The following is a 20621-nucleotide window of genomic DNA, read 5'->3' on the forward strand; positions in this document are numbered from 1 at the left end:
GTCCGCTGCGGTCGTCCAGGCCTCCTCTGCGGTCCTCCATGCCGCTGACTTCGTCCAGTCCGCTGCGGTCGTCCAGGTCTCTTCTGCGGTCCTCCAGGCCTCCTCTGCGGTCGTCCAGCCCTCTGCGGTCCTCCAGGCCTCCTCTGCGGTCCTCCAGGCCTCCTCTGCGGTCCTCCAGGTCTCTTCTGCGGTCCTCCTGGTCTCTTCTGCGGTCCTCCAGGTCTCTTCTGCGGTCCTCCAGGCCTCCTCTGCGGTCGTCCAAGTCGCTGACTTCGTCCAGTCCGCTGCTGTGGTCCAGGCCTCTGCGGTCCTCCAGGCCTCCTCTGCGGTCCTCCAGGCCTCCTCTGCGGTCCTCCATGCCGCTGACGTCGTCCAGGCCTCCTCTGCGGTCGTCCAGCCCTCTGCGGTCCTCCAGACCTCCTCTGCGGTCCTCCAGGCCTCCTCTGCGGTCCTCCAGGTCTCTTCTGCGGTCCTCCTGGTCTCTTCTGCGGTCCTCCAGGTCTCTTCTGCGGTCCTCCAGGCCTCCTCTGCGGTCGTCCAAGTCGCTGACTTCGTCCAGTCCGCTGCTGTGGTCCAGGCCTCTGCGGTCCTCCAGGCCTCCTCTGCGGTCCTCCAGGCCTCCTCTGCGGTCCTCCAGGCCTCCTCTGCGGTCCTCCAGGCCTCCTCTGCGGTCCTCCATGCCGCTGACGTCGTCCAGGCCTCCTCTGCGGTCGTCCAGGCCTCCTCTGCGGTCCTCCAGGCCTCGGTCGTCCAGGCCGCTGACTTGAACCGCTTGGTGGTGTGTTGCAATGATGGTGCGGCAAACTCCAACTTGCCATTCTTCCCTCGTTTGTTCAATGACTTTCTTCATGGCTTCTACCATCTGTTCCTTTATGCCTTCTTTAAGGCCAGCCACATCGGTCTGCAGCTGATTGACCTGTCCACCAACTTCTGACTCCATATTGGTCACCTTACTGAGTAGCTCCTTTAGTAAAACAGGACAGGTACACTGGCAGTCCTGCACTTTGGTGTTCACATCTGTGAAATGCAACCTTCTTCGTGGTGAATGTGTCATGTCTTCTTGTCCAGGGGTGGCTACATGGTCCAAAAAAGAAGCTTCCTGATGCAGCGTGTTTGTCACGTCCTCTAGCACCGGTATTTCCAGATTCATTGGCTGAACACTGTGATCTGCAGGAGATGGAACAATTACATCATTTGCCACACCACATATCATCTCCAACGTATTATTCTTTGCCTTGGCATTTTTTCGTGGTTTCACCACATTTTCTTTCTGAGCCGCCTTGGCAGTTTTCTTCTTCTTTTGTGGGACTAATGCAGCAAGTTTCTGTGCCACTGATGGGTGGGTTTTGGCACTCCCGTAAAATCTGGTAGTCTGCATTCTTTGTCTTTTGTCTAAAAATATAAAAACCACAATAAGAAAACATGTAAAGCACAGCATGCTAAAAATAGCAAACAACTGTACATTTTCAAATAAAGTGCACAACAGTAAAGTGCAAATACAGTACTGTACAGTATTTGCCTTTTTTCCCTGTGCCTCCCAACAAGAACCTCTGCAGGAGGGACAGAATGCTCTGTTACGGACTTCAGTTTAAATATACAGTATGATTACCATCACCTGTGCGAACAACTATACTGTACAGTAGTTACTGTATTTGATAAGATAGGTGTTTCACCACAAGTGATAGCAATCATTCAGTACTACTGCACATACCTGTAGTACACCGGGATAAGCAAGGTCTATGTACATTACGTTATACCGAGCTGGATCGCTTAGCAACCTGACAAAATGGCCACCGACCGTGAACTCCCAGCACGTGGCAGCGCTTGGATATGGAGTGAGATACAGTATGGTACAGTCCAGGGGCAATGCTGAAGGAGCGTCACAATCCCCTAGCTCAATTACTAGAGCCATCTTAACAGCAGTGTGGGCCCCTGGACACAGCAATGCACTGGGGCCCCTACCCACTCACCAGCGGAAGGGGTGGGGGGAGCTATCAGCGGCAGCTTTGATGCTCCGCGGGGGATAGGGGGGGTTCTATCTTTCGCTCAGTATGTACAGTAGGACCTGGAGAAATAATTTCTGCTAATTATTCCTTTACTGCACAGATGGGGCAGGAAGGAGAACACTAAACTGTAGAAGGGGGCATTGTGCTGAATGAAGGGGCCCTGGTACATGACTTCCAGGGTGGTAGGGGGTGTTTAATACACAGGGGAGGAGTGGATAATGGAGTGGGCTTAATATTAGTGTTATGGACTGCAATTAGTTTCCTGTATGAAACAGATACAGTACAGTAAATAACCCTCCTTGGAAGTGCATGGGCCCTGTGAGACTTACAGTAGTGTACAGCATAAGGGTCGACTGACATGATGTACAAGCATTACATACAGTACATGTCAGTACTGTATGTAAATTCTTCAATTATTGCCTAACAACAATGCTGCTTACTGTATATTAAATACTGTAGGCCTAGAAATGTGCATCTCAATATAGTAGTTAAAAACACAGGGGCCTATGTGGATAAGCGAGTTCTATGCACACTAAAAATGGCCACCGACCGTGAACTCCCAGCACGTGGCAGCGCTCGGATATGTAGTGAGAGATGGTATACATTTTAAAATACAGTACACCGGGATAAGTTGTACAGGCCATGGAGCAATGCACAGGGACATTCATCATTTACGTACAGTATATAAATAATTGTAAACCGTAAATGAAAGAATTACCGGTCAAATACTGTATGACGAAACTGTGTCAATGAGCTGGAACAGTATGGCCTGTCAAGAAGTTTTCGAAGGCAGAAACGGAGAGCAAATTATCAGGAGATTTCTGAAAGGTCGGAGAAGATCCACACAGCAAGTCTGCCTACGAGGAAACAGATTTGCAAAGTGGGTAGCGTAAAGCCTAACAACAATGCTGCTTACTGTATATTAAATACTGTAGGCCTAGAAATGTGCATCTCAATATAGTAGTTAAAAACACAGGGGCCTATGTGGATAAGCGAGTTCTATGCACACTAAAAATGGCCACCGACCGTGAACCCCCAGCACGTGGCAGCGCTCGGATATGTAGTGAGATACAGTATGGCATACATTTCACAGTTCAGGGGGCAATGCTGAAGGAGCGTCACAATCCCCTAGCTCAATTACATTGGGATAAGCGAGGTCTATGCACATTACGGTATACCGAGCTGGATCGCTTAGCAACCTGACAACATGGCCGCCGACCGTGAACTCCCAGCACGTGGCAGCGCTCGGATATGTAGTGAGATACAATATGGCATACATTTCACAGTTCAGGGGGCAATGCTGAAGGAGCGTCACAATCCCCTAGCTCAATTACTGTACATTGGGATAAGCGAGGTCTATGCACATTACGGTATACCGAGCTGGATCGCTTAGCAACCTGACAAAATGGCCGCCGACCGTGAACTCCCAGCACGTGGCAGCGCTCGGATATGTAGTGAGATACAGTATGGCATACATTTCACACTCCAGGGGGCAATGCTGAAGGAGCGTCACAATCCCCTAGCTCAATTACATTGGGATAAGCGAGGTCTATGCACATTACGGTATACCGAGCTGGATCGCTTAGCAACCTGACAACATGGCCGCCGACCGTGAACTCCCAGCACGTGGCAGCGCTCGGATATGTAGTGAGATACAGTATGGCATACATTTCACACTCCAGGGGGCAATGCTGAAGGAGCGTCACAATCCCCTAGCTCAATTACTGTACATTGGGATAAGCGAGGTCTATGCACATTACGGTATACCGAGCTGGATCGCTTAGCAACCTGACAAAATGGCCGCCGACCGTGAACTCCCAGCACGTGGCAGCGCTCAAATATGGAGTGAGAGATGGTATACATTTTAAAATACACCGGGATAAGTTGTACAGGCCATGGAGCAATGTACAGGGACATTCATCATTTACGTATATAAATAATTGTAAACCGTAAATGAAAGAATTACCGGTCAAATACTGTATGACGAAACTGTGTCAATGAGCTGGAACAGTATGGCCTGTGAAGAAGTTTTCGAAGGCAGAAACGGAGAGCAAATTATCAGGAGATTTCTGAAAGGTCGGAGAAGATCCACACAGCAAGTCTGCCTACGAGGAAACAGATTTGCAAAGTGGGTAGCGGCCGGTGACTGAGACGCTCTTTTATTCACATTCAAAAGTACCTGTACAGTATGCTCTGTGATTGGTGTAAGGATGAATGCGCCTATATTGGCACCAATCACAGCGGTAAGAATTCCTTTTGTGTGAATGTGAATAAAAGAGCGTCTCAGTCACCGCCCCGCTACCCACTTTGCAAAGCTGTTTCCTCGTAAGCAGACTTGCTGTGTGGATCTTCTCCGACCTTTCAGAAATCTCCTGATAATTTGCTCTCCGTTTCTGCCTTCGAAAACTTCTTCACAGGCCATACTGTTCCAGCTCATTGACACAGTTTCGTCATACAGTATTTGACCGGTAATTCTTTCATTTACGGTTTACAATTATTTATATACGTAAATGATGAATGTCCCTGTACATTGCTCCATGGCCTGTACAACTTATCCCGGTGTATTTTAAAATGTATACCATCTCTCACTCCATATTTGAGCGCTGCCACGTGCTGGGAGTTCACGGTCGGCGGCCATTTTGTCAGGTTGCTAAGCGATCCAGCTCGGTATACCGTAATGTGCATAGACCTCGCTTATCCCAATGTACAGTAATTGAGCTAGGGGATTGTGACGCTCCTTCAGCATTGCCCCCTGGAGTGTGAAATGTATGCCATACTGTATCTCACTCCATATCCGAGCGCTGCCACGTGCTGGGAGTTCACGGTCGGCGGCCATTTTGTCAGGTTGCTAAGCGATCCAGCTCGGTATACCGTAATGTGCATAGACCTCGCTTATCCCAATGTACAGTAATTGAGCTAGGGGATTGTGACGCTCCTTCAGCATTGCCCCCTGGAGTGTGAAATGTATGCCATACTGTATCTCACTCCATATTTGAGCGCTGCCACGTGCTGGGAGTTCACGGTCGGCGGCCATTTTGTCAGGTTGCTAAGCGATCCAGCTCGGTATACCGTAATGTGCATAGACCTCGCTTATCCCAATGTAATTGAGCTAGGGGATTGTGACGCTCCTTCAGCATTGCCCCCTGGAGTGTGAAATGTATGCCATACTGTATCTCACTACATATCCGAGCGCTGCCACGTGCTGGGGGTTCACGGTCGGTGGCCATTTTTAGTGTGCATAGAACTCGCTTATCCACATAGGCCCCTGTGTTTTTAACTACTATATTGAGATGCACATTTCTAGGCCTACAGTATTTAATATACAGTAAGCAGCATTGTTGTTAGGCAATAATTGAAGAATTTACATACAGTACTGACATGTACTGTATGTAATGCTTGTACATCATGTCAGTCGACCCTTATGCTGTACACTACTGTAAGTCTCACAGGGCCCATGCACTTCCAAGGAGGGTTATTTACTGTACTGTATCTGTTTCATACAGGAAACTAATTGCAGTCCATAACACTGAAGTTGTATTTTCAGTACTGTACAGTATACAATACTTAAATTTGAACATCAGGTACTGGATAGTAAACATGTACAGTATTAACTTCTATCATAAAACTCTTATGCATTTTCAGATGTGTAAATTTTAGACTACAGTATTCACAAATGTTTTCTCTCCATACAGGAATTATATTTGGACAACATGCCAGTAACTATCAACAAAACGATGAGCAAGATAATCGCCAACATGAAAAAAGAAAATAAAACCATCAAAGAGATCCATGCATGGCTCAAGGAAAGTGGCATTATAGTCACTTTAGAAACGGTGCGCTATCATGCATTCGAGAGAACAACGCCCAGATTTGTATTTCCTACAAAATGCACATGGTACGTACTGTACACTACTGTAATGTTTAAATGACTTGCTTTATACCATAAACAATTTTTTTGAAATAAAATAAAAACTTCATCAATTGTAACTGTGATTGTGCTGTTCATGAATTCATATTTTTCATACTGTATTGTACTGTAGGAGAGTGCAACAAATTGTGGAGGAACTAACTCGTGAGGATGATGAGCGTACTGCTCTGCAAATAAAACGAATTCTCCATTCCAAGTATGACCTGGACATATCGGCCACCAGCATCAGAAGGATGCGACGGAAAATGGGATGGACCTTTGGCGCAACAAGGTAAAATACTGAAAGCAGTATAAACCATACAGTAAATGCACTGTTAATAATCCCTTGATACGTGATATAATAATGCCATAAATCATTATACAGAGTGTGTACTTTATACTATATACAGTATGTGTGTGTGTATATACTGTATATACAGTATTCTATCCCAAAAGAGATACCTACTGTATAGGCACTCAGAGACAGCAATGAAGCATTGCCGGCTTATTGTGATGATTACATACTGTATACTGTGTGTGTGTGTTTGTGTGTATGTACAGTACAGTATGTATATATATATATTACTCTGTATGTAACTTAATGTACTGTATGTACAGTTTAATGTATACAGTAGGTATATAATACAGTATACTGCACATACAGTCTACTGTATATACAGTAATCTGTAAATCTGTAATTTCATAACTGTATCTGATTTCATTATTTTTGGCTCTTCACAGGATATCTCCAATGATAAGAGATGTGAATAAAGAAAAGAGAGTGGAACAGGCACGGCGATGGATTGAGAGTGGTGAAACATTTGATGATGTCATTTTCACAGATGAATCGTCTGTTGCCCTTGAGCGGTTCTCCAGAATGTCATTCAGGAAACGTAACCATATCTCTTTAAAACCACGCCCAAAGCATCCATTGAAAATCCATGTATGGGGAGGCATATCACGATTAGGAGCTGGTCCCCTATTATTTTTCGAAGGTACAGTACAGTACTATACTTTATTCTGTGCCTGTGTTCTGTAAAAATACATGTTGTACTGTAGAGTACGTGTAACTGCACAATAAAAGGAGTTGCTTATTAATGAACAACATTTTTTGATTTCTGTAGGAATCATGGATAAGAAATATTTCCAAGAAACAATAGTAGAGAAATGTATGGTGCCATTTGTGAATAAATATTACCCAACTCACCATAGGATATTCCAAGACAATGATCCTAAACACTCCGCCTCAGCCAAATTTATGGAAGAGAAAGGTATGAATTGGGAACGCACACCACCAGAGTGAGTATTCTTTCAACAGTGTACAAGTAAAATTTTGGATAGCACTCTAGTACTGTAAAAAAATTTTTTGTTTAATAAACAGTACAATATTGTATGTTTAATTTTCTCTATTTACTGTAATGTAATTAATTTTTTCTATACGCTTTTTTTTTTTTTTAATTAGATCACCAGACATGAACCCAATCGAATTAGTGTGGGCTCAATTGAAGAGGTACGTTAGGAGTGTTGCAAAGCCAACAACAAAACAGCAACTGGTGGATGGGATAAAGAAATTTTGGCTAGAAGTACTCACACCTGAACATTGTAATAATTATATAAATCACCTGTATAAAGTATTACCTGTTGTAGTTGAAAGAAATGGTCAAGCCACAAATATGTAGTTCTGTATTTTCTGTTTAAAATTTTAAATTGGTGCATTATTAAAAAAAATGATAAAATTGCCTTTGTCTGATTATTGCATAAACTAATGTAGAATATTATACAGTAGTAATGTTATTGATGTGTACTGTATGAACAGTTATTTTCAGTTTTATAAGTCCTGAATAAGAGTACTGTACATTTTGATCAGTGCAGTACATGGAATCGGATGTTGTAATACTTTATTTTTACATTAATATTGATGTTTTTCCAATAAATATTCAATTTTACAGTATGGTACAGTACAGTACATGAGGGTACCTGTACAGTATGATACGTCATTATGGGGGAGAAATACTGTATCCACTAAATGTACAGTAAAATGTTTTTTTCTTATTACAAACACACAAATGCATCTCAGATGGAAATATGCTATACACAGCAGACAGCTTATGGTGACAGAACTTCCCTACTGTATCCCCACCCATAGTCGTGGTATATTTTAGATTGCCTAATGAGACACTCCTGCAGCATTGCCAATGATTCATGTAAAACCTGTGTGCAAACAGTATCTGTATTGAATGCAAAGTACAGTAAGAGTACAGTATACAGTATTATCAGAGCCAAACCTGACCAACATGATGCCCTAGGCTAGATTTTGGCTGATGCCCTCTTGCACAGATGCTACGTAGTTCCGCCTCTAACCCTGCACCCCTTTCCCAGCACCATCACCCATTTTGGCGCTCCTACCCCCTATAATCTAAATAAGAACAATGTGCACATTTAGTGCCAGCCCAAAACAGTGTACAGTATGTTCTTGCTGGGAAGGGGCATGGTAACACAATAATACCCGAAGATGAAATGACACAACACAGTACTGCAACTTTATTCACATTATATCATGCAGTGGTGTCTCTTATTCTCATGACATCATATCATAGTACCACATTACTCCTAACAGTAATGCCCCTTATTCACATTACACCCCACCACATTCATCTTTATTTACATTAGACCACAGGTTCTCAAACTCAGTCCTCAGGACCCCACACAGTGCAGGTTTTGCAGGTCTCACAGAATCACAAGTGAAAAAATTAGCTCCACCTACTGTATGGACCTTCTAAAATGTGTCAGTTAGTAATGAATACATCTGTGCACTTGCTGGTTTACCTGCAAAACATGCACTGTGTGGGGTCCTGAGGACCAAGTTTGAGAACCACTGCATTAGACCATGCAGTAGTGCCCTTTCCTTATGTTACACCAGAAAATATTGTAGTACACCTTATACAGTACACATACAGTACAGTAATGCCACACATTAGTAATGCATTTCATATTTAAATTTTCTGATTTAATTTCATAGAGCCGCAGTCACTCACAGAATATAGGCATGTACTGTAGCATCTCATTTTATTCTGCAGAAGCTGATTATTCCCGTTTCGCTAGTTTGCCGCCTCTGTACAGTATATCACAATAGAAAAAAGTTATAGTGTCAGTGAAAAAAGCACCTCATGACAGATACTGTACACAAGCTCATGTCTAAATACTGTATACTGTAAGCAGTGACATTAAGGGGTACAGTACTGTATATGCAATTGCAGTCGAATTCCGGCAGGAATACGGAAAAAATGGACACGGGATCCCCCATCTTTTTAGAACCAGCACCGGGCTCTGCGCCTGGTCCTGGTGCAAAAAATAAGGGGGACAAAAAAAGCGTAGGGGTTCCCCATATTTTTTGAATCAGCACTGGGCTCCACTAGCTGGACAGATAATGCACAGCCGGGGGAGACTTTTATACCGGTCCCTGCGGCCATGGAATTAAATACCCAACTACAGTAGTCACACCTGGCCGGAGTACCCTGGAGGAGTGGGGGCCCCTTAAATCAAGGGGACCCCCCTCCAGCCACTCGATTATCTCTATCACCCCTGTGTATTGTAGCTAGGGGATTGTGACGCTCCTTCAGCATTGCCCCGTACCCTGCACAAAGCGGTCGTTTTGACAGTGTGCTATGCGATTGAGTCCGGTGTACCGTAATACTGTATGCAATCCTACAGTAGCTTATCCCTCCCCTGTGTATTTTGGCTAGGGGATTGTGACGCTCCTTCAGCATTGCCCCATAACTTGCACAAGGGTTCAGGGGCGGCGGCCATTTTGCCAGTGTGCTACAGTATGTCATCGAGTCCGGTGTACTGTACCATAATATGCATACTGTGTATTTTAGCTAGGGGATTGTGACGCTCCTTCAGCATTGCCCCATAGTCTGTACAATCTGGACTACTGTATTACTTGCTCCGTAGCCTAGGGCCTCTGTGGTCGTCCATGCCGCTGACTTCGTCCAGTCCGCTGCGGTCCTCCAGGCCTCCTCTGCGGTCCTCCAGGCCTCGGTCGTCCAGGCCGCTGACTTGAACCGCTTGGTGGTGTGGTGCAATGACTCAATCGCATAGCACACTGTCAAAACGACCACTACCCATGAACCCCCACCTCCTGAACCCCCACCTCGTGGCAGGCAGCAGTTGGGTATGGAATGAGAAATGGCATAAGCTGTGCAGGCTACGGGGCGATGCTGAAGGAGCGTCACAATCCCCTAGCTCAATTACATTGGGATAAGCGAGGTCTATGCACATTACGGTATACCGAGCTGGATCGCTTAGCAACCTGACAACATGGCCGCCGACCGTGAACTCCCAGCACGTGGCAGCGCTCAAATATGGAGTGAGATACAGTATGGCATACATTTCACACTCCAGGGGGCAATGCTGAAGGAGCGTCACAATCCCCTAGCTCAATTACTGTACATTGGGATAAGCGAGGTCTATGCACATTACGGTATACCGAGCTGGATCGCTTAGCAACCTGACAAAATGGCCGCCGACCGTGAACTCCCAGCACGTGGCAGCGCTCGGATATGGAGTGAGATACAATATGGCATACTGTACTGTACATTTCACAGTTCAGGGGGCAATGCTGAAGGAGCGTCACAATCCCCTAGCTCAATACAGTATCTCACGCTTACAGTATCTTACAGTATACGCTTACAGTATCTCTGTGTATTTTGGCTAGGGGATTGTGACGCTCCTTCAGCATCGCCCCGTAGCCTGCACAGCTTATGCCATTTCTCATTCCATACCCAACTGCTGCCTGCCACGAGGTGGGGGTGAATAAAAAAAATAATAAAGTGTCTGAAAAAAACTACAGTAACATGCATTAGTACTTAAGGAATCGAACCCTGGACTCTGAGTATAGGAAGCGAAACACTTCACCACTTCGCCGCAGACAAATGTATAAATCCGTTGGTTTTGATTATGCTGTAATGGCTACGGGATTAAGACGATAACATACTGTAGAAAATTCCTAATCTTGAGAGGCAATAGTGAACTTGTAACACACATCCATTTGCGACAGTGTACACTACTGGTTTTACAGTAGTGTTTTGTCTGCGGGACTCGGACGCTCACATACAGTATTCATAAAGTATTGTAGATGGATCATATACTGTATGCTGTACTACTGTATTTGCGTCGGTGTCGTACTGTATATACTGTACAGTACTGTATTAAATAATGCAGCGTAATGAGTACAGTATTTGCTGTATGCAGCGTAATGAGACGCCTTAGTAAAGTAGTCCTTATTATGTATGTCAGTATTGTATTTTACGGGAGACCACACGCATGCGCAGTGGTGATTGTAAAAAGCGACATCTGGTGGCTGATCGCAGGTATTACACGTAAAGGTAACGCCAAACGTCAAATGTCTGTCTCCGTGCGATTAGATAGCCTCTCTGTGGCTAGGCGCGCCTCGCTACGCCACAGTACGCTGCGTATGGTCGAACGGGCCAACCGCCGCGGCCACTCAAGATAAAGGTGGCTACATCTGTATTACCCCTAACAAAGATACTGTAGCTTTCCAGGTATAATATATGCTGATTTCAAGTGATTTTTGGGTAATAGTTGAGCTAGTACACTAATCAAAAAATGCTGATATCTATTTGAAATACAGTACAAAAAGTAATAATATCTATAGCACATGATTAATTATGCTGGAGAAGAAGAGGATTCAATTCTGTGGTGTAATGAGCATAGCAGGATGTACCTAAATATATCATCTTGCGGCGTTTTTTCTAACGCAAAAGCACAAGAGTTTTGTTAAAGGTTTAATAGTAAGCAGGGCCTCAACTAGCAGTGGTGCTGTCATATAGAGCACATCGCTCTGGGGGCAGCGCCATATCTGCCACACGGCCTATGAATCTGGCATGCAGTGTACCTCGAATGACACCCTGCCCCCAATATTGCTCCTGCAGCACCTCTAAATTCTTCAGACATGTACCCTACAGCCAGTACAGCATCCTGAGGACGTTCCCAGCAGTACTGTACTTCCTAGCGGTGCTGGCCGGCCACCTCGGTGTGACATCATGATGTCATTCAGTCAGGTGCCACCAGGCTTGGACTGGCCCACAGGGGTACAGGGGAAACCAGCGGTGGGCCCCACTGCCTGGGGGCCCACCTCCTGCTCTAAGGATCCAGACTGTGCACTTGAATTATACATTATATATATGCCACCCTATTACGGAACTGATAGTATGTTTTGTGTTACCCAGCTTTATTCTAGGGTTGAGCATTTGAGGTGAAGGGTGAGCTGCATTCCATGTCTGCAGCAGCAAGCAGCTAGAAAACAGTTTCAGAATTTGTATATGCATGTCATAGTTGATGTTCTCCAGTAATTGATCTCACCTGAACAACCAACAAACAAAAAACTAATTAAACCTGAGACATTTTTAAAAATGCTTCAAAAACAATGTCTGTTGTGTAAAACTACTGTTTACATCACTGTACCCACTGTGTGACAGTATTCTCATCCCTACCTGCTTGGTTGCTATTGATGATCGGTTATTACGGGTTCACTATGGTATGCCGGCGGTCGGGCTCCCGGCGACCAGCATACCGGCGCCGGGAGCCCGACCGCCGGCTTACCGACAGTGTGGCGAGCGCAAATGAGCCCCTTGTGGGCTCGCTGCGCTCGCCACGCTTTGGGCACGGTGGCGCGCTATGCTATTTTATTCTCCCTCCAGGGGGGTTGTGGACCCCCACGAGGGAGAATAAGTGTCGGTATGCCGGCTGTCGCGATATCGGCGCCGGTATACTGTGCGCCGGGATCCCGTCAGTCGGCATACTGAAGACCACCCGTTATTACATGTGACAGGACATTAGCTCCCTCATACTATTAGTGACACTAAAGAAGAAATAACTGTGTAGTGAACACAGATGTCTTCTGAGTTGTAAGAATCTAACAGATGGTATATATAATATAATAGTTTCGTAATTCAGCTACACATCTTTTACTGTATACATATACCGTGCATACAGTGCACAGTATTTAATTGGCTGTAGCATACATTAATATGAACTTATTGCCAGTAACCACTTGACATCAAAAAATTCTAAATATTACAATAATGGCCCCCAGTGGTTCAGTATCCAACTTGCCACACGTTCCAGCGGGGGATACTTATCACCGGAGCAATTCAGCTCTGTTCCGGTGCAGTGACAGCTGTTCTGAAATGCAGCTGTCCCTGTGATCAGCGACAATACTACTTCAGTATCAGCATTAATTACCACCCGTTGATGCTGGCTTCTGCACATGTGTGACATGAGGTCATGCATGCTCAAAACCATTGGCCACACAGTGAAGAATCGGTGGACTGAATCTAGGGGATCCCTCTTTGCAATTCTGGAACTACCTCCCATAGGAAGGAGCATGGATCTGCAAACCAGCACCATCTGAACACTTTAAGTTTTCTGAGTTTGCTGCATATTAGGTGGCCCAATTAAACCCCTAATAATGAATGGGTCATTAGGCCACAAAGTAACAGAAAATGGCAAATAGGAAAACATTATTTTGCGTTTCCTTTGCTCATAACTGCAATGTACATTATAATTTCTCTTTTTGCTAAAAATGTGGATAATATCTTGTCTTCATGCCACAGAAGAGCTCATTTTACTTGATGTGCATTGCAAAATGCTTTGGCTTTTCATCTGTACCTGCTGAATAGTGCATCTGGCACACAATGATGAGCATGTCTACTCTATGGGGGTCATTCCCAGTTGTTCGCTCGTTAGCAGTTTTTAGCAGCCGTGCAAACGCTATGCCGCCGCCCACTGGGAGTGTATTTTAGCTTAGCAGAAGTGCGAACGGTTCTATCGCAGAGCGGCTACAAACATTTTTTGTGTAGTTTCAGAGTAGCTCTATACCTACTCAGCGCTTGCGATCACGTCAGACTATTCAGTTCCGGATTTGACGTCACACACCCGCCCAGCGTTCGCCCTGCCACGCCTGCGTTTTTCCTGGCACGCCTGCGTTTTTCTGCACACTCCCTGAAAACGGTCAGTTGCCACCCAGAAACGCCCACTTCATGTCAATCACTCTGCGGCAAGCAGTGCGACTGAAATGCATCGCTAGACCCTGTGCAAAACAACATCGTTCGTTGTGCCCGTACGTCACGCGTGCGCATTGCGCCGCATACGCATGCACAGAACTGCCATTTTTTTAGCCTGATTGCTGCGCTGCGAACAAATGCAGCTAACGATCAACTCGGAATGACCCCCCATGTGCAAACTAGGTTAGCAGAGAAATCAGGTAGATTCAGTGAAGATAAATGGTGAAGGACAGTCATGGCTGCCAGCCGCTGACTATCTTAAGATTTCTATAGTGACTGGATCAACTTTCATCCCCTCACCTTTAACTGCGTCTCCTCATACTAGCTGCACCACACCACCAGTTTCTGCCCTAATGTATTATGTGTTCTACACACCTCGTTTTTAAGCCATATGGAACAAGATGCTTGGTGTGACTTTGGAGCTACACCACTGGCCGTAATGTGTATTTTTAGCAACATTTATTCACAACATAGCCAGATACAAATCAATCACAGTGTACTAGGGACACTATATTAGTACTTTTGTTGCGAAATAATTGGTATAAAATGTGTACAGAGTTGCAGAGTAAGCCTAACTATATCGTGGCCTTTTTTAACACAGGTAAGGGACTTAGGGGAACATGTACTAAGCTGTGATAAAAGTGGAGAAGTGAGCCAGTGGAGAATGTTGCCCATGGAAACCAATCAGCATTGACTTAACATTTACAATTTGTATACTATAAATGAATACAGAGCAGCTGATTGGCTGCCATGGACCACTTCTCTACTTGCTCACTTCTCCACTTATGGAGCGATAATCTAAGCAATCTGACTAGATTGCTTAGATTTTAAGCATGGTCGCTCCGTGTGTACCCCCCACAGTGTACCCCCCACTGCTGCTAGATTGGCCTGCCATGCAGGCCAATCTAGCAGGTCGCTCATTTCACCCGCTGGGTGAAATGAGCGCCCCTTTCCCATCTCCCCCCGCATGCTCAGCACACATCGCGCTGTGCTGAGCGGCGGGAGAGATGTGTGCTGAGCGGTTCGCTCAGCACACATCTTTCCCACATCGGCCCATGAATACGGGCCTTTAGTCAAACACAGAATTACAATGCAATCCTCAATAGTCAGTGTACCTTTGCAATGTACTTCTGCCACATTAATAATGTGACTAAGAGGATTATTTAAAGAAAAAGACACTTGGTTCGGATAATTTGCCAAATCTGGGGGCTAATTGGCAGACACATCTGAATCCCTATTAGGACAGGGCCGTTTTTACCTCGTCTCTTGTCATTGTATGCTATTTGTTTCATCATCTCATTGTACAGTGCTGGGTAATATGTGACCACTTTTTAAATAAAAGATAATTACTAAGAAATGATGGCAAGTCTGTATGGATAAGGCAAGTATCAGGTGATCAAGCTCCCAGAGCGAAACGTACGTCACTTCCGGTCCCGGTGTCCGAACTTCCGGTCGCTCGGACCGCGGACATCGGCTCCACAGCTCCAAGTTCAGCACACCCTCTCCCTGGCTGGAAACCTCTACCCACAACTGCGGGACACTTCAGGCCTCACACTGCCCACCAATGCATGCTGGCATTAAGGTTTGAGCCGCACACCTAGTGAGGCATTTTTTTTCAATTTCCACCAGGGGGGACTCCTATCTAGGCACAGCCTAACTATTCCTCCACCGTGTCCAAACAATTCAGGGGCACAGTGGGAGGTAGCACTCATCCTTTATGTAGATCAATTAACAGCATTAGCTGTGAATATCTGAGGTGCCTAGTTCAAGGGTGTCTGTTCTCCCCTTTCTTTCCATTTTTTCCATTTTTCTTTATATTATGATACTCAGTGCAACAAACACTATTTGATTATTTGGAAAAATGGCCTCCCCCTATGCAATCTGAATGTCTAGTATTAATATGTTATGATATCTAGCCATAGGAACATTCAGCATATGTATAACATTGTTGGTTTTTTTTTTTTGTTTATTGCACATATCCAGTTCAGGGGATCAATCCCTGTTGGATTATCATATTTATATGATTGGTCTTTTTTTCTTATTCAGCATCACAACCATTAGAACATGATGGTGATAGTGATTTGCATATCCAACAAACATGGCCTTCCCCTATGGAATATAAATCTCTAGGAGTTATTTTTGTCTGATACCCAGTCACAGGAACATTCAGTATATGCTTTAAGAATATATATATATATATATATTTTTTGTTCTTTGCATAAATGTGATATAACAATAGGAGTTTCATATGGGGGCAACAAACACCCATTAGAATACGGTGTGGTTTTTCATTGCACAGAATCATTTATATTTCATTCAGGGGATTATCCCTTTCAGACTATCTTATCCATAAAATTTGCCTGGAGTAACCGCACACTGGAATTGATTGCACATGCTGGAGATTTACGCACCTACGGTCAAACTGCACTGAGTATGCCCAACCTCGTCTGATCTTGGAAGCCATACACTGCAGGGCCTGGTCAGTACCCGGTTGGGAGACCACCAGGGAATACTAGGTACCGTAGGTATTTTACTCTCACATCATTTGAGTCTTTCCAGTTCTCTGTGCGGTCCCAGGCATTGAATTTTCACCAATATTTAATTCTGATATTCTGACATGGGATAGCTGAACCCAATGGAGCAGGTTTACTCCCACAAAGATTTTTTAAATTTAAAATTAAAGTAATTTTTGGATTATTAAGGGAGTAAACATATTTTCGCCTTTCTAATTTTTATCGCTCAAAATTTGTAGCAATTATCTATATTTGCCTTCTCCCTTTTATCAAGTATATCTCAATAAAAGTTAAGTATTAATATACTCATATTTTCATAATTCATCACTTTCTTATATTTTTTCTAAGTGTGCCCTGGTAAAGGCATATAGCTGCTTTTGTCTTTTGCTCTTTCTTAAGACCACATTTTCCATAAAGTATCACAATAAACCATTTAGTACAGAATCCCCTAGAGACAGCATTGCATGAGAAGGAAAACAGACTAGATTGACATTTTTCCTTTCTGTGCTAATTGACGTTTTCTCTGTTGCAAGAAAAATGTAACTTGATTACATACAATATTTTTGAGCAATTTATTACGTTACAGAATGTCTGATTTTTATTGATTTCAGAAAAAAATAAAATAGCTTTTCTCTAAAAGTTGCTTTGTATCTATTATAATTATTAGCTTGTAAACTCTATGTTTATGATTGTTTATGTACATGTCCTTGTTTGTTTGGTGTAACTTGCATGTTTTCCCCAGTGTCCAGCATTACAGAGCATATAAATTATAATAATTATTATAAATACTATAAATCAGTAATGTGCTCATCACAGTGGTATTTTGCAGAAATACTATGATGTGCATTAATTCAGACTTTCCCAAACTCCGCTATTACAGTCCAGGTTTTAGGAATATCCATGCTTGAGTCCAGACGGTTAAATCAAATTGACTGAGGTACTAATTAAGTCACCAGTGCTCAAGCATAGCCAGTAAGTAGACATCCAATTTGTTGACACCAGATGGTAGACAGTCAATAGGTCAACAGGGTCAAAAGGTCAACAGGGTCAAAATGTCAACACTTAAATGGCCATCTTAGACATAGGTTAACGGTGAAAATATCAACAAACTTAAAACGTCGACATGCAAATGGTCGACATAGAAAATGTTGCTGCATGGTTTTTCATGCTTTTTCATGATTTTTAGGGTTACGATTAGGGTTAGGCACAGGGCGGAGGGTTATGGTTAGACTGTGGAAGAGGACTGTTAGGATTAGGCACTAGGGGGAGGGTTAGGTTTAGGGTTAAAATTAATAAAAAAAACATACATGTGTCAACCTTTTCTGTGTTGACCATGTATAAACAGTTTGAATCTATCATTATAAGTCCATGTTGACCATTTAACTGTCAACCCTTTGACCATGTTGACATGTTGACCCTGTTGACCTACTGACTGTTGACCATGTGGTGTTGGACCTCTGCAGTAACTGAACATATACTGTAATTGTATTTGTTTATTTTATTTTAATGTCTCCATAAAACTTTATTATCGCAATTATCCCCTCCATGCCCCTAACTGAATTCACCCCATAGATTAGAAAACTTGTCTTCAGCATTTTGTAAAAGGACAAATTGTTTATACTCAAGTCAAATTTTTAGAAGAAATAATAACTATGAATTAATCAACATCATTTAATTCATTTTTAAAGGTTATCTCTATGGCATGTTCGGTATGGATTAATTTGTGCTATTTATTGAAGTCCGGATGGATAAAACAAATAGAATTAGAATTATATGAGCAAATGCTATTTCTAAGACCTTCTAGCAGAAGGAAATAGCTTTATAACAAAATTACATAACAGCTGTTATTGCCGGGGATCAGCACAGTAATATATTTTCTTTCTCTTTCCGTCTGTCTTTTCCAAAGAGAGTTATTTAACAGTAGTCAATTCAATGGCACAAGCTATATAAAGCAGATAGGTGAAATAAATTAGTGGATTGTCACCTATATAATATACAAATACATTTATCAATACAGAACACAGAGAGACAATAACAAATCAGATGTGCTGTCTTGCTCTTTGAAAAGTACAGTACCTATTCCTTCATATGTCATCTGTAGAATTCCATACTGTGCTTTTCTGGTGGAACTGCTTTTGTAAATATCACAGCAAGTGTAGAATAGATCTTAATATACAGCATTCGTAAATGGCAGACTCTGTAATGTTACTGTAGAGACAGAATAGCTCAACTATTTTTATGTACATGATAGTAAGAGAATGCTGAACAATAACATCTGAAGTTTTATGTTTTGAGTCCAATGAAAGAGAACTGGTCTGGACTTTAAAGGAAACTCACTCATTGCAATGTTTTAGACTGCTGTCTCATCACACTCAATTCTGTCTCATCACACTCAACCTATAATGGAGAATAAATTGTTGGGTGGGGGTCAGTGCTGTTTGTGGCTGTAAATGTTGTATCACATGGCAGGAGTTTGTATTTTTATGTTAAACCATTTTATTATTGGATTTCATAACAAAGCCACAATCAGTTCTCAACCATTCATTTACAGTATGTTAGGGACACTCAGTAAGTAGCAATTCTAACGTCACAACTAGGGATGCTATAAGAACTGTATTAAAAACATTTTAGGAATGACTTATAAAGTGTATTATAGTTCCAAATGAAAGGTTTCTGCTAAGACTAGGCATAAACATATAGCATATATTAACAGAGTACTCTTACATACTATATTTTAACCTGTTGCACTCCTGATTACATCACTATGTTTACTGCTTGTTTTGTACTAGTTGGACTTATTAAATACAGGTTGAGTATCCCATATCCAAATATTCCGAAATACGGACTTTTTTGAGTGAGAGTGAGATAGTGAAACCTTTGTTTTTTGATGGCTCAATGTACACAAACTTTGTTTAATACACAAAGCTATTAAAAATATTGTATTAAATGACCTTCAGGCTGTGTGTATAAGGTGTATATGAAACATAAATGAATTGTGTAAATGTAGATACACTTTGTTCAATGCACAAAGTTACAAAAAATATTGGCTAAAATGACCTTCCGGCTGTGTGTATAAGGTGTGTATGTAACATAAGTGCATTCTGTGCTTAGACTTGGGTCCCATCACCATGATATCTCATGGTATGCAATTATTCCAAAATACGGAAAAATCCAATATCCAAAATACCTCTGGTCCCAAGCATTTTGGATAAGGGTTACTCAACCTGTAATAATAATAATAATAATAATAATAATAATAGTATGTGACATTGGAGGAATAACCCTTATTAAGCCAGTGTAATAATCAAAATATAAGATCCTTAACCTGACTCACATAATAATAATAATAATAATAATAATAATAATAAAGACATATCTTTAAAGTACATTGAAATGGCTGCGAATAATTACACCTGGAATTCATTTTCCACTGGTAGCATGCACGTATAAGTGCATATATTCACGCCAGTGATCCATAGACGTAACATTATGAGATGGCGGGTGCAAATAGTCGCAGCCCGGCACAGTAAGTTGTACACACACACAGCGCAGGTTGAATGAGCCTGGCAACATCTGTATATGAAAGTTGCTCACAATTTGTAGTCACAGAAATGAAATGTCCTGTTGACATTGCTGAATGACTTCCTGATGACTGTCAGCATGGTATCTGAAGAACCAGATGCAAAGGGTTGAAGGATGAATTTATATTTGTGTGTGTGTGTGTGTGTGTGTGTGTGTGTGTGTGTGTGTGTATGTATATGATTGTATTCCGCTATATGTATAAAAAAAATGCCACTATTATAAGAAACAGGATAAGCTCTATTAGAGTGATTTTTTTTGGGTTGAAGAAATAATAGCGTAATTAGCTATTTTAATCGATTAATTTATCTTGTACTTGCAAAAGAGATAATTATAGAGCAGTACTCACAGCACATTTTCAGAGCAACACCTGTAACACTAAAAAAAAGACCTAATTACATTAAGATAACATTGTGTGTCACTCGGGGGCCCATTGTCTGAATAATGATGTACTGTACTGTACATATTGAGAATATTTGACTACAGTAATGTCTTCAGTATTTCCAAACCAATGGCATTCCTTGCATTT

General features: G+C 42.7%; 1 protein-coding gene and 1 pseudogene across 1 annotated transcript in view; both read left to right on the forward strand.

The window, feature by feature from the left end:
• Nucleotides 1–20621, forward strand: part of NALF1 (NALCN channel auxiliary factor 1) — an 836506-nt gene that overhangs the window by 332563 nt on the left and 483322 nt on the right. The gene's annotated exons all lie outside the window — the stretch shown is intronic.
• On the forward strand, nt 16410–16528 carry LOC135052484 (5S ribosomal RNA; annotated as a pseudogene).

The sequence above is a fragment of the Pseudophryne corroboree genome, chromosome 2 (genome assembly GCF_028390025.1).
Source record: "Pseudophryne corroboree isolate aPseCor3 chromosome 2, aPseCor3.hap2, whole genome shotgun sequence".
Lineage (NCBI taxonomy): Eukaryota > Metazoa > Chordata > Amphibia > Anura > Myobatrachidae > Pseudophryne > Pseudophryne corroboree.